This window comes from Lynx rufus, unplaced genomic scaffold, assembly GCF_022079265.1.
Source record: "Lynx rufus isolate CCGP_SWC_20201006 ecotype Redwood Valley unplaced genomic scaffold, mLynRuf1.p SCAF_5, whole genome shotgun sequence".
Classification (NCBI taxonomy): Eukaryota; Metazoa; Chordata; class Mammalia; order Carnivora; family Felidae; genus Lynx; species Lynx rufus.
This window is the reverse complement of record NW_025814867.1, coordinates 46,656,428-46,680,685: the sequence shown is the minus strand read 5'-3', so window position 1 is coordinate 46,680,685 and position 24,258 is coordinate 46,656,428. Positions and strand designations below refer to the sequence as shown.

The 24,258-nt window shown below is 35.5% G+C and overlaps 1 long non-coding RNA gene across 7 annotated transcripts in view; it reads left to right on the top strand.

Moving 5' to 3' along the window:
* Nucleotides 1-24,258, top strand: part of LOC124526357 (uncharacterized) — a 102,336-nt gene that overhangs the window by 21,044 nt on the left and 57,034 nt on the right. For 3 of the 7 annotated variants that reach the window (XR_006965645.1, XR_006965647.1, XR_006965651.1), the window contains exons 2-3: nucleotides 14,876-14,968; nucleotides 15,071-15,186. This is a non-coding gene — a long non-coding RNA (uncharacterized LOC124526357). Of the gene's footprint in view, nucleotides 1-9,007; nucleotides 11,671-14,875; nucleotides 14,969-15,070; nucleotides 15,187-20,010; nucleotides 23,709-24,258 lie in introns of those variants that run through there. The other 4 variants (XR_006965649.1, XR_006965650.1, XR_006965646.1 and 1 more) reach the window with 3 other exon arrangements.

Sequence of the window (24,258 nt, the reverse complement as noted above, 5' to 3'; positions counted from 1 at the left end):
TCGAAGGTCCTTTTTTAATCTGTGTATTTTGCCTTCCAAGGAGCTGCACTATAAGGTTACATAGAGAGTCTTAAAAAATCATGAATGAAGAAACCACACAGAAATTTAGTTTTCCCTCAAACATCTTTTAATCCCCATCTTGTTTTAACAGTAGAATCTATTCTACTGCAGCTTGCCTTCTCTTTGTGGCTTGGCCTGCTTCTATTCTTGGATGTTTGGAAGGCCAATATATTGCAAATTTATTGCCAAATGAAACTTTGAGCTTTGCAAAAGATACAGAATTCCATGGAGACCATGAGAAGGATATTAGAGAAATACTTAGATCTCATGTGAAGTCATTGGCAAATAAGCAATAAACAACGGGAGAAGAAAATGTTAACAAAAATAAGGATAGGCAGGGGTTTCAAAAGAGAATGATTGTTAAAAATCAAAGACTTAAGAGAGAGCTTTGCAAAGAATGATTAAGCATGTGTGTATTTGCAAGAATAATCCTCCTTATTATCATACTGAAAAAAAAAACACATTTTGTGCAGATATGATATCATGCAATAGTACAAGTTTGTCAGTAAATTGCACCAAGAAGAAAACAATGTTCTTTGTCTTTTCTAAAAATTGAACCATGTTTGCAATTGTAAACTAAATTTAGTTAAATATTAGATTATATTTAATCACATTTTTATAACTTTGGTTTTATTTTTCAAAATAAAGTTCCAATCACAATCTTTTCCTCTATTTTTACAAATGAAATTGTAGTGTCAATTTAATGTTTATTCATTTCAAGTGCCTTTTCTCCCTATATTAAACATGTTAATCATCCCCAGATGAGGAAGTAAAACTCCAGATTAGTAGCCTCCAGATTAGTAAGAAATAATTTTTTGGATAATGGTTTTCATTATCAGTTAAGGGAAGATATTTTCTTAAGTAACTCAGAGCTTGCAAGCAATGGGTAAATAGACTTTAATATAATAAGTTCAGGTATTAGTTTACATGAAATAAACAACACTAAGATAATGGAAAACTTCTCTCAGGAAAGGATATATTCAAAGGAAATTTTGCATTTGATTTTAGATATTTTAAGAGAATACTAAATACAGCACAAAATGTTAAATCCCACAGTCTTTTTATTCTCCTTTCATTCATCCAGGCATTTGGTTGAAAATAAGTGATTTCATCCAGGCAGTTGGTTGAAAATAAGTGATTTCAAATGAATTTTAGGCACAGAATTCTTTTCCCTTTTCTTCCTTTTATCCCTTCCCTTTTCCCACATTCTTTCTGCCTTAAATTCTTTTTCTCTGGAGCTTACAAGAAAGGCATATATAGGGGCGCCTGGGTGGCGCAGTCGGTTAAGCGTCCGACTTCAGCCAGGTCACGATCTCGCGGTCCGTGAGTTCGAGCCCCGCATCAGGCTCTGGGCTGTTGGCTCAGAGCCTGGAGCCTGTTTCCGATTCTGTGTCTCCCTCTCTCTCTGCCCCTCCCCCGTTCATGCTCTGTCTCTCTCTGTCCCAAAAATAAATAAACGTTGAAAGGCATATATATAAAACATATACAAGTATACAGCTGTAGTTGAATCAAGGGTTCCAAACCCAAAGTCAATTTATCCAGTCTCCATATACCCTCTTGCTGTGTTGGCATCCGGGATTCTTCCATGATTCCCTAAGAATTAAGCTAAAGATGACTTGAAGCCACTGGACTATCTTCAGTGTTCTATCAGTTTAGAATCCACAATTCTATCAGTCAGATGATTAATTATGGCACTATGTGGTCATATTTTACAGTGTCTGTATCATAGTGTTTGCCGTTCTTTTAGAAATTCCTTCCTGTGGTGGGAAATAATTGTCAGATTTGTGCTACATGGCTCTTCAGTGTTTGTTCTTATCAACTGAATGAAAAGAAACAAATGGCCTAAGAAAGGTCAATAAGGTTTAACTCCTAGGAATATGTTACATGGATCAAAGATGTTATTTTGATGTGGAATGGTCAATCGAATGAAGATACACAATCAGCTGTGTAGTAGACATTTTAGACTATTCCAAAAGCTGGAGAGAAGGAAGAAGGGAGAGGGAGAAAAGGAGAAAGGGAGAGGGAAAGGGAAAGAGGGGGGGGGGGGAGAGAGAGAGGAATAATACACAAATTCAGAGACAGGTAAAATTTTACTGCTAACTAATTTCCTAATGGCTTTTGAGTTCCCGGTACCATTTCTTTATAGTCTTGAGTGCCCAGGACTGTGAAATTTTCTTTTATGTTTCATAGACATACACATATATAGATATAGATATTCCTTATTGAAATAAATTAAGTTTACTTGAAACCAAGGAAATTTTGATGGGCATACAGGCTTAAATTGGAAACAAGAGCCCCCCAGTAAGTGGTCTAAAGCATTTGTTATATATTTCAGTATATATAGAGAATACTTAAAATTGTTTATCTTTTGACTTATATATATTATACTTCCAAGGGTATTCCTTAAATGAATGAACAGAGAATACAAATATTTTTGCACAATTTCACATAGCATTATTTATAACATCAAAACTGGAAGCAAGTTTAGCATCAAACAGTAGACTAGTAGCTAATAAAGAATGGAAGAGTCACGTAATGAGCAATTATGTAGCCATTTCAAATGTTTTCTAAGAACATTTAACATAGGCTGTCACATTATACAACCCTAGGAGGTGTGTCATAGTCTATGTAAATGATGTCCTTTAGGCTTTTGCAGTGTCCAGACGATACTTGTATACACAATACATGGCATATTAATGATATATTAAACATTAAGCCAGGTTTGACATTATGTTACTGTCAAATAAAAAAACGAAGTAGCATTCACACAACACTCTTTGGTATAATCCCAAATATGTAATTTATAGATTTAAATGAATATATATACTATTCATTTAGATAGATTATAGATATATATGTCAAATTATTATAAATTATCTCTGGATGTCGGAATTATGAATGATTTTTTTTAATTTTAACATTTTCTTTTTTTTCTATAATGAATGCATATTGTTGGAATCAGAAAAAAATGATAATTATAATTTTAATGCTGCTATCTGTTGGCCTGTTAAACATCAAACACTGGGTTTATAAATAACAAAATCTTCTATTATATACCACATCTAATGTGCTCAGGTATCACCTTCATGGCAATTCTGTGGCTATGCTTTACATTAACACTCACCTATTAATTTTCTTTTATTATTCAATACTATCTGAGATATCCACTTTATTTATGAATTGCTAAACTGGGCACTTTTCTCTAATAAGGATCTGACTAGACTTAAATACACTGAGAAACAAACTCACGTTTACTATGGTCAATGATTTTGTTGACATAATATATAATTATTATTTTGCAAGTTCCTAAACTATAGGAAAGGCAGAATTCTCCAGGAATTTTCCAAATCAGTAATAGGCTTTGATTTCTCTACACTATAAATGGATTTAACCTCTAGATGTACTGGTTTTCCCATTTGCAAATTGATGATATATAAGCTTGCCTAAATGTCCTCTGGGGATATGATAAAGATTGGTGTAATTTAAACTAACAGGAAACATTAGATTTAACTATGGCATAAACAGGTAAACAAATTTGTGAAATGTTTTAATACCTTTACAGAAAGGGACATATTAAAGAGGTCTGGGGACACTTGACAAAATATTGACAATAGTAAAGTCCCACTGTGGCGGAAAAAGTGACCTAGCTCACACATTGAATGCGTGTATCTTCTACCCAACACAACATAATTTTCCAGTGAGTTTCAAAGAAGGACCACAAGCAACCTTAATAAGAGAACTGAACTGTGTGGGGCCAACCAGTCAGTTAGCACCTAATCCTAACAAGCAAGTGGTCACAACTTGGGTCCACACCCAAGCACCATGCCAATATCAAAGGATGCACTCCTGTTGTCAGTCTGCTCTCTCACCTTAAAGGTACTAGTCAAAGAAATACTAACCATGTATTATTAAGCTCCAGTCCTGTGTGCCCACTCATGGTTTTAGTATTCTACATATATTATTTCTAATCTCCAGAAAACTCTTTAAGTAGATTTTCTTATCTCCATTATACAGAAGAGGAAACAGAAGCACATAGATTTTAAGTGATTTGCCCAAGGTCATTCAGTTAGTTGGGGTTGACTCAGCATTCAAATTCAAGGGTGTGAAACACAAATTGTTCTTATACTTTGATGCTTCCTTCCTGTTACTGAGATTGTAAGTGTTGAGACCCTCAATGTTAATGAAAATATATGTCTTATCTAGAAGACAACTCATAGATAGCCAATAGCTTATTTCTGTTTGTGGATATGATATGATATGATATGATATGATATGATATGATATGATACTATATAATACTGCTTTCAAATAGCTTCCAAGATTTATTATTTTTCAAGTGATTTGTATTATCTATTACCGTATAACAAGTTACTTTAAAATGTAGCAGCTTAAGACAGCAAACATTTATACTCTCATGGTGTATGTGCATCAGAAATCCAAGCATGGCTTAGCTGGCTGCCTCTGGCTTAAAGTCTTTCATGACATTGCATCAAACTGTCAGCTTGAAGCTATGGTCTTATCTGAAGGCCTAATTGGTTTGGAGAATGAGGAGAAGATTTGCTTCCAATCTCACTTGTGTGGTCCCTCACCAGGTGGGCCTCAAGTCTCGTCACTGGCTCCACCCAGATAAGTGATCCAAAAGAGAGTAAGACAAAGCATCAAACACCAAAAACACAGTCTTTTGTAACTTAATCTCAGAAGTGAGATTCCATCTCTTCTGCTGTATTCACTTCATTAAAAGTGAATCAGTAAGTTCAGTTTATACTTAAGGAGAAGAGGTTGCATCTTATACTAGAAGATGAGGATCACTGGGGACTATCTTAAAAACTACCTATCGCATGATCTAACACAATTGCCCAGACAATAGAAAATTATGATATCTACTTACAAGTTTTCTATAACTCCAGAATTGTTGTAGTCAGGACTCTAATATTAACTAACAGAATGCCAATGTAATCTGGCTTAAGCAAATATAGGATATTTATCAGGTAATTCAAAAGCTATGTATGGGTCAAGCTTCTGACAGACTGCATTGAATGTTTGAATATTAGCAGGTACCTGTCTGTCTTGTCTCTTCTCTCTCTGGCCTTATTTTCTTCTGAGTGCCTTTATTTTCTGGCAGGCTCACTCCACATTGTGTAAAGGTTAATTCTAGTGACCCTGGGGGGAACATGATATATAGTGGCCACTATCTTTTTGCAGAGGCCAAACAAAGTTTTTCATTGGTTCTCTGAATAATTAGGACTATGGCATGTGCCATCCCTGGTGTGGGGTTGTGGCTACCCTCATATGAATCATATGAACAAAGTGTTTTAGGGAAATTTGGTTCTAAAAAGTAAAAGGTTACAAGAATAAGGGGTCATTTTATGGGAAGACAAACATTTTAAAAATATCTAAAGAAATAAAGAAAAATAATCACAATGTTATAGGCTGAATCGTGACCCCTGTCCCCGCAAATTTATATGTTGAAATCCCAACACCCAAATGACTATATTTAAAAATAGGGCCCTTATGGAGGTGATTAATGTAAAATGAGGTCATAAGGCTGGGACTTGAATCCCCTTGTCATCTACAAAAAATCCTGAAGTTGTCAGTATTGTATTTGTTTCCTGGGTCTCCCATAACAAATTACTACAAACCAGGTGACTTAAAACAAGGGACCAGAAGTCTGAAGTCAAGTTGTTGGCAATGTTGTTACCTTCCAGAGTACTATTCACAGACAGGTAATTACAAACAACCTGTTAAATTGGACTGAATAGGAATTATAGGAAATTCCTTAATGGAAAAGAAAATATTTTGTCAATAAAATTTTCTATATAGAGTTCAAATGTAAGCCTCAAAGATTCCTTAATGTAGTATAATTTGTAATAATATCATAAAACAAATCTTTGTTAACTTTATTGAATTTTTATAAAATTTATGACATAAGAACAAAAAAAGTCTTTTAACAATTATAACTAAGTATATTAGTTTTCTAGAGCTACTATAAGAAATTGCCATAAAGTACGCGGCTTAAAACAGTGGAAATCTATTCTTTCATGGTTCTAGAGGCTTGAAGTATGAAATCTAGGTGTCAGCAGGTGCCTGTTATCCCCAAAGTTTCTCTGGGAGAGTCTTTCTAGCATTGCTTGCTGGCTATTCTTGGCTTGCAGATGTATCACTCCAATCTGTGCCTTTTTCATCACATGTTTTCTGTATGTGTCAATATCCAAATTTCCCTTCTCTTATAGGGACAGCAGTAACTGGATTTAGGGTCCACCCTAATCCAGCATGAATCCATTTGAACTCGATTAATCTGCAAAGACCCTATTTCCAAATAAGATCACATGGACAAATACTGAGGTAGGATGTCAACATATCTTCTTGAGGAATACAATTCAACCCGCAGTACTAGGTCTTAAGATTCTTTAAATAAATTGCATTAGAAAGAAAAAGAACATTAGACTCCCTTATTTCACTTTATTGGTTTCTATGAATAAACAAGAATAATTTATAGGAGGAAAGTTAAAAATCATAATTTTGTTAGGACTCCCACTGTACTAATCTAGTATTTCATGAATAAATCTCACATTGTAATTGGTTTCTGATTAAAAATGTACTGTCTACATAAACTATTAAAACTTACTTACCCACCTTCAAATTCATACTTACCAAATGATCTTTTCTTCAACTAGTGCATAGTCTGTAACTTTGGCATGGGAGTCACATGCTTAATATCACTCCACTGTGCTGAAGAGATCTGTTTAAACAAATCACAAAGCTGTGATACAGGACAGAACACCAAGGCAAAAACATTTCAGCTTCTTCTATTTAAAGTCATCATGGTATTTAAGAATGCAGGCAAACTACAGGTTGCTTCAAGTTTTAGATCATCATTCTCCCACAAACCTTCAAATCATGTTCTAGGTAAGAGCTCTGAAATTCCAGCGTTCACAGTGACGTTGCACCTGCATGTAGAATTCTCTACCTTCCCTGATTCGGCAGCTATTCTAGAACTGAGGATCCACATTTTGTTACTTTTCCTTCAGCAAGACCAACAGTCTCTGATAATATTTCTCCAGGTTCTGTAAATTTGGGCTAAATTTTCAACATGTTAAATTAAAATGTTTTTGTTTCTTCATTTAAAATATCCAGAGAAAATTTTACATTTTTTTGTGTGTAAAAATGGAGCAAGTAGGTGTTATGTAATGGGATGATTATTATCTTTCTTAAATTCTCTTATTTCCCCCACTTTCATAGCCTGAGTACCCCAGAAAAGAGTCTGAACCAAAATTTATATATTAATGCTCTTTAGTAGGGGTGAAACATTATGTGCAAGGGCAGTGAGAGTGAAGGAAAAAGGGAAATGAGGCAGGAGTGAGGAGGAGAAATGAATCCAGTTGTCTGTGATTTTACAAGAAAATTCAGTCGGTTATTATTTAGTCATATGGGATATCTCTGGACAAGCTTCATGTCTCTTAGGTGGGCATGGGGTTTGGGGAAAAGAGTAATTCATCTGATGGTTCTACTATTTATCACTGGTCACATCTGCTCCAGGGTCTATGAAGTCCCCACACTCCTGGGTTGTATGATCTAGCTTTTCTACAGAACAACAGAGAAACCATACCCTTTACAGCTTTGACCCGGCCAGTGGTTTGGAGACAGTGGTCACTACCAGTTGGGGGGTTCTTGATCTATAGTGATGATGGCAGAAGTTGGACTTTATCATCCCCAGAACTGTGTATTTCAAAGCTAGGGCTGCTCAGGCCAAGAACAAAGTCAGGAAGTTGAGGTCTGGAGAGTACATGTCAGTGCAGCCTATTGGGCAGTACATAACTGGGTCTACACACAGCTGGGTTGATCTTTAAAGGTCATTTATTCCAAATGTGACTTTAAAAATATGAGGAGATATTTTCATCTCCAGTTAAAATGGAGTAATAAAGACTGAATTTACCCTCCCATTTGAGACAATTCCCCCATAAGGCAAAGTATATAAAACAACAGTTTTCAAGATACACAGTGTCAGATGATGAAGGAGAGTGCGACCTGAGAAATAGGAAACAAAAAGGTGAGCCTAACAAATGCTTCCTTAAGACTTTCTGGGCTAAGGGGCGCCTAGGGTGGCTCAGCTGGTTAAAGCATTGGACTCTTAGTTTCAGCTCAGGTCATGATCTCAGGGTTCATGGGTTTAAACCCTGCATTGGTTTCTGTGCTGATTGCACAAAGCCTGCTTGGGATTCTCTCTCTTCCTCTCTGTCCCCTGTCCCTCCCCCCCCCCACGACTTATGCTCTCTTTCTCTCTCTCAAAATAAATAAATAAACTTTAAAAAAAGTTTCTAGGCTAAGAGAGATCCAGTAGGAGCCTAGTGTATGAAGGACATGGAACTGTGTGTGTAAACTGAGGTAGATAGAATTTGCAGTGCAGAGTATCAGGAAGAAGAGAGCAAGAAAGAGAGAGAGAGAGAGAGAGAGAGAGAGAGAGAGAGAGAGCATGCTCCAGGAAGATACCCCTTGAGTATGCGACTGGATACTAACACATGCATGGAGACTACTCCAGGCCGAGGAAAGAACCATCTGACTGATAGTTTTAGAAGTAACAATGCCTAGCACTCACACAGGACTTGGAGTAATGTCTGTTGCCACCAGCTGAATTGGAAAACCTCATGATGAAAGGGCACTGGGTAAACAAGAGACTTCCCTGAATAGTGGGAATCTTTAGCCTTACCTAGAATTGCTCTGATTCTAACAAATATAAAATCAAGACCCAAAAAGAACAGGGGCACCTGGGTGGCTCAGTCGGTTGAGCGACTGACTTCAGCTCAGGTCATGATCTCATGGTTTGTGAGTTCGAGCCCCATCAGGCTCTGTGCTGACAGCTCAGAGCCTGGAGCCTGCTTTTGATTCTGTGTCTCCCCCTCTCTCTCTGCCCCTCCCCTGTTCATACTCTGTCTCTCTCTGTCTCAGAAATAAATAAACATTAAAACAATTTTTTTAAGAAAAAAAATTTAAAAAGACCCAAAAAGAACAAATTGCAAGTAACTTAAATGCACCATAGAACAAACCTCATGAATATTTGTATAAAAACAAAACGATCCAGAACTCAATAGAGTAAAATTCATGACTGGCAAAAACAAAAAACAAACAAAAACACCCCCCAAACCATTATACCCTTGCAAAGCAATAATAAAATATAAGCCACATTGAGGAGAAAAAAAACCCCAATAAATTGAAACTGGACTAGAACTAATAAAATGTTAAAATCAACAAATGAGGACATTGATACTGCTAGTACAACTATATTACATATGTTCAAAGAGTTGAGAAGAGGCATGGAAGATATAAATCCACCCAATTTGAAATTCTAAACATAAAAAGTTTGATGTGTGAGATGAAAAAAAAATCTGAATGCGATTAAGCAAGTTAGGAGACATTAAAAAGGAAATATTTTAGAATGGTTAAACTTGAAAATGTTGACCACACCAAATGTTGATAACGAAGTAGAGAAACTGGATATCTCGTGAACTGCTTATGGGAATGTCCAATAATATAACTACTTTGAGAGATTGACAGTTTCATAATCTGTTTAACATATGTGTGCAATATAATCTAGTCACTCCACTCCTTAGCCTTTTCCCAAAGAAAATGAAAGCCTACATCCCTACAAAGAATTGGGCACAAGTTCACACAATAGCTTTATTTGTAATATTCCACTAAAAAGACCAAAATGCCTATCAACAGGTTAATGGGTTGGCAAACTTTGGTATGTCCATGTAATGGATACTTGTCAGCAAGAAAAAGGAACGAACTATTGATATATGCTACAAAATGGATGAATATTAACATCGTTATGCTGAGTGGTAGAATCGAGACAAGAAAGCATACATACAGTGTGATTCCAGTTATATAAAATTCTAGAACATAAAAACTAATCTATAGTGACAGAAAGCCTATTAGTTGTTGCTTCAAGAAGGGGGAGAAGGGACAGAGAAGGTTGAGTGGGAATGACTGCAAGGATCCATTGGTGGGTATTGATATACTCATGATCTTGATTGTGGTGATGGTTCACGGTAGGTACACATGAAAACTAATCAAATTGTATACTTTTAATATGTGCAGTATATTGTGTGGTGTTAAAAAAAAGAGGAACCTGGAGAACAAAGGTTTTACAGGGAGTCATAGGTAGAACTATTAAAGTCATATTTCTTTTTTCTATAATGCATTTCCTTTATTCTTAAAAGTATTTGAAAACAACATTGATTATTAGATGTAGTGTCATGTGTAAATGCAATCCATAATAATTTACAGTTCTGTCCTACTTCTTCCAAAATCAAAGCACAACTGCAACTGTTATTCACACGGATGTTGAAAGGCTGGGAGTCCACATGTTGATGGAGCCACCATAGCCATGGTTACAATATTGCTTATTGTGGACTCCGTGACAACAAAGGATGTGCGATGAAAATTCACTAGTCTATACAGTAATATGCACTTCACACAGTGTTTGGAGTTTCTCACATTTTATCTTAGAGCCACCTGCAAGCTCATTAAACACAGATATCTGGGACCCATTACCAGTTTCTGACTGAGTAGGTCTGGTAGGGGGCTGAAAACGTTACATCTCTACCAAATTTACAGATGATGCTGATGAAGTTGCTCGAGGGACCACACTTTAAGAATCACTAAGATAAATGCCCTAGACAAAAAGACAAGGAATCCCTTCATGCAGTTGAATTTAATTATTCATTTGGGTTTGGATTTAAATATGTCCAGGTGGCAGAGAGCAAGCAAGCATCTGAGCAGCCCAGGGGAAATACCCCTGTCAGATGCTCATCCGTCCTTTCCTGTTTCCTGGATCCATTTAGCTCACCACAAACCTATTTTGTAGGTGTAGGAGTCACACACAGATCTTTCTACTTTTCAAATTTAAAATGTTTAATGGTAGTCAAAGGTAGCACCGTGTGCAGTTGAATCCTCGCAGAACCAATGAAGATCATTGTCCACTTGTAAGTTCAACAAGGTGTTTAAACGCCTGTCCTATGTCACACTCTGTGTTAGGTACTTGATATTCAGTGGTGAGCAACTTGGGCACGGTCTTTACCTCTTGGAAATTCCTGTCTATTGGAAAAATTGTCATTATATCAATAATCATCCAAATAAAAGAGCACAATTATGACAAATGTACAGAAGGAGAGCTGTAAATATTATTGACAAAAATAATGTTCCTGTGAAGACAATGCATGTAATTCTATAACTTGATTGGATCTGTATCTGCCTCCAATTCTAATGATAATTTCTGATATAGTTTGCACTGGTCAATTCTAGCAGACAATTTTAAAGCGTATGGCACTCCACCTCCCATTTACATTTTCATTGCCTTTGGTTTTATCCCTGAATTTGTATCTTCTTTCTCTTGTAAGTTGATTTAACTTCTACCTTTTATTACTTTTATATTTTTAGAAGTTATGGTGTCAGTTTATTTAATGTTTATCTTTTCTTTGACTGATTTCATCTCAACCAAAATAGATCTCTTGTTTAATTTGTTATTGTACATTTGGAAGAGAATCAGATTTTCTGAGCTTCACTAAATTACTTCTTCTTTTACAAGACAAATGCTTCACAGGAGACCTGAATGTGAGTATTCAATAAATACTTTTCCTCCATTTCCCAATTTTTTTCCCTTTATTCTTGCATGCACAGTAAGCTTGTGAAATTCATGAATGATAACTCTCAAAATTTTCTTGAAACCTGAAATTTAAGTATACCACAATGTTTGCATAAGCTTCTAGCTTTCACCTAAATGCCAGTATAGTTCCTCTTCTTATCATCTCACCTTTTAAACTTACATGAAGAGTTTTATGCAATGCAATTTTCACATTAAAAGGAAATTTTTAATTCCTTCTGAAGGTTACCGTGTAACTAATGATGAACAGAAAAAAATCAAAGTTGCCTCAGGAAGTAAGTGGGGAACAGTTGACCAAATTGGTGCTTTTTTTTCGTTTTCTCAGGTCTCAGGACATTTAGAACTTTACAGCATCAGAGCTGAGGGCCAAACTCTCAGGGATCACAGCTTTGACAACATAATTGCCTGGGACATTCAAGGCTAGGCTCTATCACCAGCTGAGTGACTCACCAGCTCATGTAGAATACATGAGATTTAAATTTGTGACGGAGCAAAACTTCAAATAACTCCAAATTATGAATGCTAGGGTTGCTTGGGAATTGTTCATTCTGTCTTCCAGCATTTGTAAAATATTTATTCAACAAATTATAAGATCGTGGCCAGTGATGAATACCAAGCCTCTATACTTCATGTTCTATAATTATGCCAAGTTGTATAAAATCATAGACCTCAAGATCCTATGACATTATTTACAACTTGTTTCTTATTTCTCTGATAGCTACGATACCATTTTAGATCCTTATCCCATTCATCCATTTAAGCATTTTTGACATCTACTATGAGGTAAGCACTTTGCCTACTTCTTCATACGATAGGCTCTACTCACTTAAAAAGCCTATAGTTTGGGTAGAAAGAAACACAAACAGACCATTACAATAAAATGTGAAGAGTACTGTATCACAGGGAAGCCCAGAAAAGAGGAAGAAAGACACATCAAGTTTATGAGGTTTAATCCAGTAAGTTTTCCCATTGATTTTCCTCTCATTCTGAACATGGTTCATGAAATAACATCCTAAACATGTCCAGAGTCAGCAAGTACCACCCAGCATCTGTGTTTTAGGCCCCACTGCAGCTTTCATTATTAGCAGATCTGACACTTGCCTGTTCTAGTAAGTTATGATGGTTTCTATCAGGACATAGAAAATAGATGTGAAAATAGATGTGATAGACTTGGAATAGAATTTAGTCATGGGAAAAATGTCTGTTTTAGGTTAAAATATCATATCAAATAAATAGTTGCTAGGTGACAACACAGTGTGATTCATATTCTGCAAATGATATAGCTGTAAAAAAAATTAAAACTTAGTTTTTTTTAAAGCATTTTCTCATATTGTCTAACAATGCTAGGTCGGGGACTTTTTTTTAAATTTTTTTTTAATGTTTATTTTGGCACAGAGAGAGACAGAGCATGAGTGGGGGATGGGCAGAGAAGAGGGAGACACAGAATCCAAAGCAGGCTCCAGGCTCTGAGCTGTCAGCACAGAACCCCACATGGGGATCAAACTCACAGACTGTGAGATCATGACCTGAGCCGAAGTCAGACGCTTAACCAACTGAGCCACCCAGGCACCCCTAGGTTGGGGACTTCTAATACTGTAGGACAAACACATTGACCATTAAATTTTTATTTCAGGAGGGAGTTACTGATACCCAAAGTCCCTGCTGAGACACGGTAGGGTTTTATGATGTGAGATTTGAGGTAGATTTTCCCACGACTTCCATCGTCTCAACTTACTCCAAAAAGGAAAAATAAAAACCTGTATTAAATGAAAGCCCAAAGAATTATTAGAATTGTATGGTTCCAAACAGGGCAAGAGAGTAATATAAGTAATGGGAACATATGTCAGTAGAAACTTACTTTCTCTTTTCCAAAGATAGTGTGCCCCTGTAGGGAGAGACTATCATTTATTCTTTGGGCTGGCAATACTTAATTCTCTGTTCTGTACTTGGTAGGCACTACATAAACATTCGGCAATGATTATAAAAATAATGAAGATGAAGTTATTTTAATTTTAAATTAAGTTAAATTCTAGGAAGGTTTTGTAATAAAAGTAAATTTAATATTTCTCCCAGCTCTATTCTTTGTTCTTTAGGACATTTCATAAGTATGTCTTGCCTGTTCAGAATGACACTATGCATTATTCTCAAAGGCATGAATTTTTTCAATCTCTGGAGTCATATTGATTTGGAATAAACATGTCCTTAAAATTCTAATTTAATGTTCTCAGAAAATTTTGCCATTATGGAAGTCACTTTCATATGTTCCTGTGAGAGTCAAGGGAGAGATTTGAATTTCTACTTGATTTCTTGCTTCTATTCAATTTCCTATCCAAGGTGTCAAATTTATCTCTCACTTGTGACTTTCATAGGAAGATATGAGGGCTCCAATGGCAGAAGGGAAAGGACTATATTTATAATTGTCAGTATTTTTATAGCAACAAGCTGCTGGATCAACAAAAGATAATACAGATTGAGCCATTTATATTCTTACAGCTATAATTTAATTTTACGTGGGAGCAATACATAACTTTTCTTTTATGTTTACTTAGCTATCTGTGTCTTGGAGCCCCTTTTTTGCCTTTGAATTGCCAGTTATCCTAATACTGTTTTTATCTTTTATTTTCTGTGAAAGCAGAAGAAAAATTTTTAAGTGTAATGACTATAAAAGGAAATGACACCTTATAAAAGGCATTGTTAAAATGAAGTACTAAATGTCAAGATTCTTAAAGCACAGGAGAAAATTTACATTAGTTTCTAATTATACTCTATCAGCAAATTAAAAAATACAGAGTCTAAAACTGGAATAAGTCTACAAGTGAATCAAAATTGCATTTAAAATGTCTTTTCTTTACCAGATGATCAAAGTACCTATTTTTTTTTTTTTCTGTGTGAAATGCCACCTGTTCTATACAGCTTTCCTGATTGGTTGAAAATGAAATTGAAAATTCTGTGCTTTTTCACATCCACCTCAATCATATCTTTTCATTTTGCATTTTGTAGTTTCTCATAATTTCTCTTTTAATAATCAGTTTCTTATCCATCTAGATGTACATGTCCTGTGACAGTCTTTGAAGAAAATACATACGCTATTGTAGTAGATTGAATGCTGCTATTACATTAGGTAATCACCCACTCTGCTTCTCTATTTTCCTTAAGAGTTCATGAAAGCAAAAGGAAGGCAAATCTCCTTATTGACCAAAAATTACACTAACAATTCAACAGACGAACTTCGACAGATGATGAGCAAAGGTGAAATCATATAATTTTGATTAATCCTTCCATTTCAAAGCAAGTTTGACTAAATGTGTAGTCATATTGATGATAAAATCTGTTTTGTTTGATTATTTCCAGTTGCTAATTAATAAACTGTGGAGTTTAAAAAATAGAGGGGACTATAAATTAAACATTGAGATACATTCCTGACTTTGTACATGACCATGAGAATGTCAACTCTCAACTATCCTCAGGTGAGTTATGAAGAAAGAAGCCTCTAGAATTTTCTGAAGATTGAAAGCAATAATCCCTCCAACAGTTTTTTTTAGAAAGTCAAAAGAGCATAAAATTGATATGCAAGCTAGATATAATGACTTATTTCAAACTACTACATAGAGACACTGGTTAATTAAGCTATGTTTAATTGGAATTTGATTATTACCATGAAGATGAGTATTATTTTTTTCATGTGTCACTAAGACCATATGTTTTCAATAAACTCTTTGAGACTCACCTTAACAGTTACCGCATGAGAACAAAGAAAAAAATAAGTTTCATTTCTGTATTTCTCTACTTAGAATTATTGAGGAGAAAGGCCAATGGCCACATCAAAATATAGTTCTTTGAGGTAAGTACCTTAGCGTTGTCAGCACAACATGAAAGATTTAAGATTTCTGCAACAGGAACTAAAATGGGCATTTTGTCACACAATACCGATATGCCATTTCAGTTGGAATGCATAGAAGTAAAGCATTAAACACACCAGATAACCTTATGAAACTATAGTCTCATATCTAAGCTAAAATCATGCAAGAGTATCCATAAAACTTGTACTTCTAAAATTCTAGAAAAGGATTTATCTTGTTTTTTCATTATTTAAAAAAATTTTCTTTTATATTTATTTATTTTTGAGAGACAGAGGGAGACAGAGCGCGAGCGGGGCAGGGGCAGAGAGAGAAGGAGACACAGAATCCGAAGCAGGCTCCAGGCTCCAAGTTGTTAGCACAGAGCCTGACATGGGGTTTGAACATGAACCGTGAGATCATGACCTGAGCTGAAGTCGGATGCTCACCTGACTGAGCCAGCCAGGCACCTGTCTTTTTATTTTTAATGTTTATTTATTTTGGAGAGAGAGGGGAGGGAGGAGCAGAGAGAGGATAATGTATGTCATTTTTAAGATCCCACTATATGAATATGCATTCCCTATCCCACTGCCCCACCATCTTTCTAGTATAGTATGCACACTACGTTAGCAGGAACAAATATTCCTTCCTTTCGATCTTCTCTTCAACACTCTGGACATTTTAAAATAACAATTTGTCTTCTATAAGACAAGTCATCAACTAAAATATACAGATATAAATAATCTATTTATAGACAGGCTAATTATATCAATCCAAATAGAACCAAAATTCCTTCATATTTGGACTTGTCCATTGGCAAATAAATGTAAGAAGCTGGCCAAAGTATAATTTAATCCCAATGGGACTGCTATTTAAGGAAAACAAAACAAAAATTCTTAACTTTAACCAATTCTCTTCTATACTCCCCTCTGGGCACATAAATAATAAAAACAACTAATCCCATAGGGATAAATCCATGTCCCCTCCCCAACTTCTTCTTCCTCTTCAATTAGGGACAAAACAACTAAGTAGTACAGTTTGAATATAAACTTGCCAGTATTTCTAAAATGTTACATAAGAAAATTGTCACTAGTATATTAAGAAGAATTCTAACTTGGTACAACAAAATCCACAGAGAGCAAGAAGTCAGGCCTAGAGGGAAAATGAAAGGTCAAAGAGTTGGTTCCAAAAAATCTTCCAACTCTAATGAAATAGTTTGTATTACACAAGGTCTCCAGTCAAAAGCTACTATAAAACCTCAGTCTAAAAATTTTCAGCTTATTTAGGCATTAGAGAGCAATTAAAGCAGCCATGATTAGAGGTACAGATCAAAAAGAGAATGGAAACACACTAAAGGGAACTATACTTGTTTAGCTGCTTTCTCCCATTGAAACATTTACTATTATTTGCCATTTCATAGCGGGAGGCTCAGAGTTTAAGCAGAAAGTCTGTCTAGAGTGTTTGTCAAACTTGGGATGTGGTAAAAATATAATGGCTAAAAAGGTAGGTCAGACCCAAACGAACAAGATCTAGAGAAAATGACTTTGTAAGGAATTGAGGACAACCTTTTTTTTCCTTGAGTCATTTGTCAAGCATTAATATTTCAAGGTGTAAGAGACTGAAGAACTAAGAAGGAAACAGGTTAGAAGGCAAAAAAAAAAAAACAAACAAAAAAAAAAACAAAACAAAACCTTTTAGCAGTCTCACAGCACCAAAAGAACACAAATTGGCAATTAGAATCTTCCAAGAAAGAGAGGCAATGGTAAAACTCAAATTTTGCAGGAATATGGGCAAAGTAAAAATATTACAGCTTCTACAAAGCTTCAAACCAGTTCTCAAACTTTATTAATCTTAGCTTAGACTGAGAGAATCTGCCCTTATACTAACTACTCACTAGAATAATTAAATATTCTTTGATAAAGATAATGTCATATAGAGCTTCCTGTCTTGGCAGTCTTTTATATACAATGTTTAGAATTCAAAACAAATCTACAATAGTACCAAATGATCAAAAAACAAGAGAAGGAATAAGTACTAGAAACAGATCCACAGATGATCTAGATAGTGAAATGATAAAACAGAAATGTAAAAATAATTGTAATCAATATGTTCAATAAAATAGATGACAAAATAGTTTCAAAAAGCATAAGAATATATATATAATATATAACATATAACATATATATAGAATATATATATAAAAATATAAATATAAATATAAATATAAAATATTCAAATGGTAGTTCCAGAACTGAAGGATACAATAACTGAAAAGAATATTTGTGGGTAAATTACCAGAAGATTAGATATAAGAAAACAAAAATGTAGGTCAGTAGAAAATAACCAGATTGAAAAACAAAGAGAAAAGAAGGTTGGTCAAAAAAAGAAAAAAGATTAGGAGACATAAGTAATGTTGGAAATGGTAAAATGCATATGTAGAAGAAAAGAGAGAAGAGGGAACATGAGACTGAAGCAATAGTTGAAGAGACCATGGCAAAACATTTTCCAAGGCTGTAGAAAGATATCAAGATACAGTTTTTTTTCATTTTTTAATGTTTATTTATTTTTGAGAGAGAGAGAGAGAGCATGAGAAGGGGAGGGGCCGCGAGAGAGGGAGACAGAATCCTAAGCAGACTCCAGGCTCTGAGCTGTCAGCACAGAGCCTGACATGGGGCTTGAACTCATCAACTGTGAGATCATGATCTGAGCTGAAGTCTGATGCTTAACTGAGCCACCCAGGAGCCCCTCAAGACACAGTTTTACAAAGAACTGCTACTCTCCAAAATCATAAATACCCAAAACATCACATCTATGCACAATTTAGTAAAACTTATGAAAAAAATAAAGGGAAAATAAAATCTTAAAAACAGCCAGAGTAAAGAAAAAAAATTCCACATTATTTGTCTTCTCCAACTAGCAGTAAAGGACTCTTATTCTTACATTTTCTTACATTCTTACAGTGATATATTTCTCTAAATGAATTCATCCTAATGCCCCTTATCCTAGAAGTTCAAAAAAATTCAAAAATAAATGTGTATGGCTTGGTAATTTGAATGACAAATAGTCACATTAAAAAAATCAGCTTGAAGACATTTAATCATTTCTCCTTTTCCAGCCTGAAATCTTTTCCCTTTATAATTTTATTTTGAAATTTAGGAGGTGACATTTGTTTCTTAATTGGGAATTTTAACCTTGAGACCAACTCTTCAACTTGATTTGTCATTTTCTCATGAGCTATCCCCCACTGACTCACTCAAAATACAAACTTCGAAGTTCTTAAATTCACAGTGACCATGAAATTTGAATCTTTGTCTTTTGGTCATAATACCATTATACAATATTTGTAAGGATGTAGGAAAGGTTTCTTTTACATTTAGGAAGATAAAACTGTATTCTTTAAGTGTATTCTTATTTTCCTGTGTAATAAGAACTGTATTCTTATTTTCCTGTGTAATTCCCTGATGATGAGTGATATTCTTTTCATGTGTCTGTTAGCCATCTGGATGTCTTTGGAAAAGTCTATTCATGTTTTCTGTCCATTTCTTCACTGGATTACTGTGTTTTGGATGTTGAGTTTGGTTAGTTCTTTATAGATTTTGGATACTAACCTTTTGTCCGATATATCATTTGCAAATATCTTCCCCCATTCTGTTGTTGCCTTTTAGTTTTGTTGATTGTTTCCTTTGCTGTGCAGAAGATTTTTATTTTAATGAGGTCCCAATAGTTCATTATTGCTTTTATTTCAGAAAAATGAAACCTTGCCATTTGCAACAATGTGGATAGACTAGAGTGTATTATAATAAAATATAAAATTATAAAAAATATAAAATATAAATTATAAAATATTATAATATTTTTTTTCTTTAACCCAAAATAAAACTGAACTTAACCCAGTGTTGGTTAAATTCTACCCTGAAGGCAATCATTGTTCAAAACAGCTGCTGTGGCCCCAGCTTCCCCATCCATTACCAGACAGCAAAAAAGGGGAAGAGAAAATAAAGCCAAAGGGAAATATTATAGTGAAATAAGTCAGAGAAAGACAAATATCACATAATTTCACATATATGTGGAATTTAAGAAACACAACAGATAAACTTAGGGGAAGGGAAGGAAAGATAAGATAAAAACATAAAAGAGAGGCAAGCCATGAGAGACTCTTAACAATAGAGAACAAACTGAGGGTTACTGGAGGGGAAGTGGGAGGGGGGATGGGTTAAATGGGTGATGAGCACTAAGGAGGACACTTGGGATGAGCACTGGGTGTCATATGTAAGAAATGAATCACTGGGTTCTACTCCTAAAGCCAAGATGACATTGTATGTTAACTAACTTGTATTTAAATTAAAAAAAAAAATACAAAGTAGCCCACCATGCTGGTTTCTATTTAAACCAAATTTGAAAGAAGAATCATCATTTCTTTTGGATTTATATTTTGTTCCTTTTTCATTGGGACAGACTTTCATCTAAACAAGAAGAAACACGTGAACTACAACGGTAAATATGAGGAACAAAGACTGATGGAAGAGGAAGCAAAAAGGCAATGGAGGAAATATTTTAGGAAATTATGGTATAAAAAGTAGAAAAGAGGAGAGGTAGAAAGGAATTATTCAAGAAAATATAAAAGGGAAAAAGTCAGTATTAGACATTCAGATTCAACAGATATTTTTGAACCTCTGTGGGCTTGCCTGTGTGCTGGGCTCTGAACAAAATGAAAAAGGCCTCTGCTTCCAAGGAACTTATATTGTAGTTGTTGCACATCAGTTAAGATTAGGTGGTCTGTATGAAAAAAATGTGTGAAAAGATTTTAAAAGTCATATTTTTTTTTCTTTAACCCAAAATAAAACTGAACTTAACCCAGTGTTGGTTAAATTCTACCCTGAAGGCAACCATTGTTCAAAACAGCTGCTGTGGCCCCAGCTTCCCCATCCATTACCAGACAGCAAAAAAGGGGAAGAGAAAATAAAGCCAAAGGGAAATATTATCCCTTAAGGAACTGACCATACTAGGAGTCTCTTCCCAAAACTTTCAACTTCTAACTCATTAGTCAGGGTTTAGTCATGTTGAAACCTTTAGCATATATGGAAGAGTGGGAAATAAAATATTTTTGTTGGGCATATCACTGCTCCAAATAATACTCGTTGTTTGCTCTTAAAGCAGAAAGCAAGAATGGATATCATGTAGGGATCCAGTTGGCTCTGCCATGGATAGAAATGTGAACAATGTGATCTTTGATTATTATTTTATATTTATTTGCTTCTTATGGTCTTCAAACCATGGATATATTTATAATGATAAAAAAAAAGAGACTTATGTTGCCTGAGTCTATTTTCTCCTAGTTGGCCCTATCAGTTATTGTTCATCTAAATCTACTTTTCCTTTTTTCCATTCCCTAAGAGCTTACTTGTTTTTAGTGGAACTGGGAAAATTGTTTAAACTCCAACGTGACTCACAGAACTACTTGCAGATGTTGCCTTTGAACATTTGGAGACTAATGAGAGCTGCACACTAATCTCATTAGATTATTCACAAATAAAAACAATAATTTTATATTCTTAATAGTTTAAGATCCAGAGATTTGGCACAAGACACTGCCAATTCAACCCTATTTCCAGTTACTCATACTGAGGACATATCTAAATAAGTTCCAGAAGCACCTTAAAGTTTCAATCCCATTATAATTCCTGTGGCTAATTGCTGGTGGCAGAAGGACTGAGTTTCTCTTTCACATATTAGTTTTGGAAAGTTAAACTCTGTTAGAGTACTAATAAGGAGTATGCTGATTGCTTCTCAGCTCCTACTTCCCTCCCTCACACTATTAGAAAATAAACGAATGGTTAAATCTTTCTCTGAATCAATCATGCAATTTCCTGAGCACAGGAGCTTTACAATTTGCAGTATGCTTTTCCCTGTAGTATCTCACTTTATTCTCATACTTTCCCTGTAAAGTATAACAATTTGCAGTTATTACCCACATTGTACCGTATCTGAGGGTCTGAGGAGTGACCTGAATTGTTCAAGTCACTTGGCCTGTAAAGTTTGAACTATGACCGATTAAAAAACATTTTTTCACTATAATTAATGTCCTTTTAATCTACCCACAAATTTTCAGTAAAATTATTTTCCTATGTTGCTGTTACCAATACAGAAGAAAAAAACAAAAAAACAAAAATTTTCTATGTTGCTTCTGCATTCCCCTCTTTTAATTACATTCATACACACTTTCACATCTCTCCCTTTTCTTCCCTTCCAGAGCAATTTGTTTTGTAGCGATCCCTTAATTAATGCCCGTTCTTCACCCATTGGTATAAAGGGCAGGAATGAAATATCAAAACTTGCTTTGTAATTGTAGATTCACTCCTGCTGCGAGGCTGAATGAAAGGAATAAAATTTCAATTAAGCAATTACGGAGGAGTGCCGCTGAAAGCCTCAGGGGTGCAACTGTTCCTCTCCATGATTTTTGCAGCCCTCATTGACCATATGTTGAATTTCCATTTTCCATGGTTTCCTCTCAGGCGGAAATCTCCACATATTGACATGTGTGTAATGGAGGAGCACCACGTGAGGCCCAGTTTTGTATTTATCCAAGCCCACTTGCTTCAATGTCTGTGACAAGAGTAGAATGGGTACCAGCAAGAGGCCGGACATTTTCGATGCCCTGTCAAAGCCTGGCTGTTCTTGGTCCTGTGATGATATGGAAATGGCTCCCTTATTATTGTGCAAGCCAAGCTCACATGTGGATTAGCCCTTTGAACACCAAGTCCCTTTCTTTGCTTTCATTGTTTAGTACTTGTAAGCCAGAACCTGCATAAAGAGTAGGCATTCCCGTTTCCAACCACGTAGACTGACTTCAGAAAGCCTAAGAGAGGCGAGCTCATAGAGTCACGTTGTCTCCAAGATACCAAAGGAGCCAAGTTTGATTGTGTTTTCCTGTCTTTCAACTCATAGACTTCAGGTTCCTGCGAGTTGTGAGCACAAACTATCACTCTATAGATACTCAAGGCACTTGGAATCAGTCACCACATGTCTAACCCACTGGAATTAATTTGGAGTAACAATATGTTCTGTGGATATTTCTTAGTTGCTTTTTTTTTTCAGTGCCTTTGCTCTGAGATTATAAAGCACATATTTTAAAAATTCTAATAGTTCTAAATGTGAAAACAATGCTTTAATACTAATGTAATATACTAGTACTACTAATATGCTACATTTACATTACAATTCAAATTTGTCATGTCATTATTGTTTCTTTGCATTGCTGACCTTGATGTTAAGAAACAGAAACACGTGGAAGCAGTAGTGATCTTTTGTAACATTATTTTATGAAAGGGGATCTACGATTCTGAAGCAGAAGTATTCAGGAGTTTGTTTTTAAATGTTAATACCATTGTCAATATACTCTAGAACTTAAAAAATGTTACAAAGAGTGCTGAAGAAAGAACTTTATTTTTTAAAAACATGAAAAATAAAAAGGAATATTCATGGAATCTTCTCCAGTCCCTATCCCTAATACCTGAGCCTGCAGAAGTGAACACAGACCGCACTATCCTTTGCAAACAGGGTTTCGAGGGCTCCCTGTAGGACCAAGCCCAGTGTCCTCACTGGTGCATTCCAAACTGTAATGGTCTGATCCATGCTTTGTTTAACTTCTCTATTTCCACTGTCTCACTTAAGTTCCAGTAATAGCATTTTACTGAATTTTCCTGAATAGTTTTAAGCTCCTACATAATTTTCCTAAATTGCTTCAGCCTACGATGATCTTCCTTTCTTATGGATTGAATTGTGTTCCCCCCAAAAGATACGTTGAAGTTATAACCCCCAGTATCTCAGAATGTGACCTTATTTTGAAATAAGGTTAATGTAGATGTGATTAGTTAGGGTAGGTGGGCCACTAATACAGCATGACTTGTGCGCTTACTCATAAGACAATGGCCATAAGAAGGTTCAAACACACAGGGAGAAGTGATGTATCTATAATGACTGCCAACCATCACCAAAAGCCAGGTGAGAGACATGGAGCAGATTCTCCCTCATGAAAAAACCCTTAGAAAAAACCAACCCTATAGACACTTTGATTGTGGACTTCCAGCTTCCAGAAATATGAGAGAATACATTTTTGGTGTTTTAAGCTACCCAACGTGTGGTGTTTTATTACAGCAGCCCTAGGAAATGACTATATTCTCCATTTCCAACTGCTATTGTCTGCCCATTCTATGGAGCACAGTTTAAACATAATCGCTATTCTCGCTAGTTCCGCCCTGAAGGAAGGCTATCAGAAATCTCTTACACCTACCTCATTTCCTCTCACCCTACCTTGTTACTCTAGCCATTTCTATGCAGTCAGCTGCCTACAGACACAACCTGACAGGACCTCATTCCATAACAGGGCATGTCTTTACTTTCTTCCCCTAACCTTCTCTGCTTCCACCAAGTGGGACTTCTCCAGGCTGCAGAAACTGCTCAGTCATACTAACACCAATCTGAAAGAGCAAAGGAGTTAATATACTGGAGGGCTGTGAGCCAGTAAACTAATACTCCTCTGTAATGTTCCTTGGATGGATGGTTCTGAGACACATTTTACCCAGTAGCTTGCAGGACTGAGCGGAACCGAGCCCACAGAAAACCAGCTCATCACTACAGCTTTAGATTGCCTTTCCCTTCATTTCTGTGTCATTTTTTTCAGTTCTCTACTTTTTGAGGTCACAT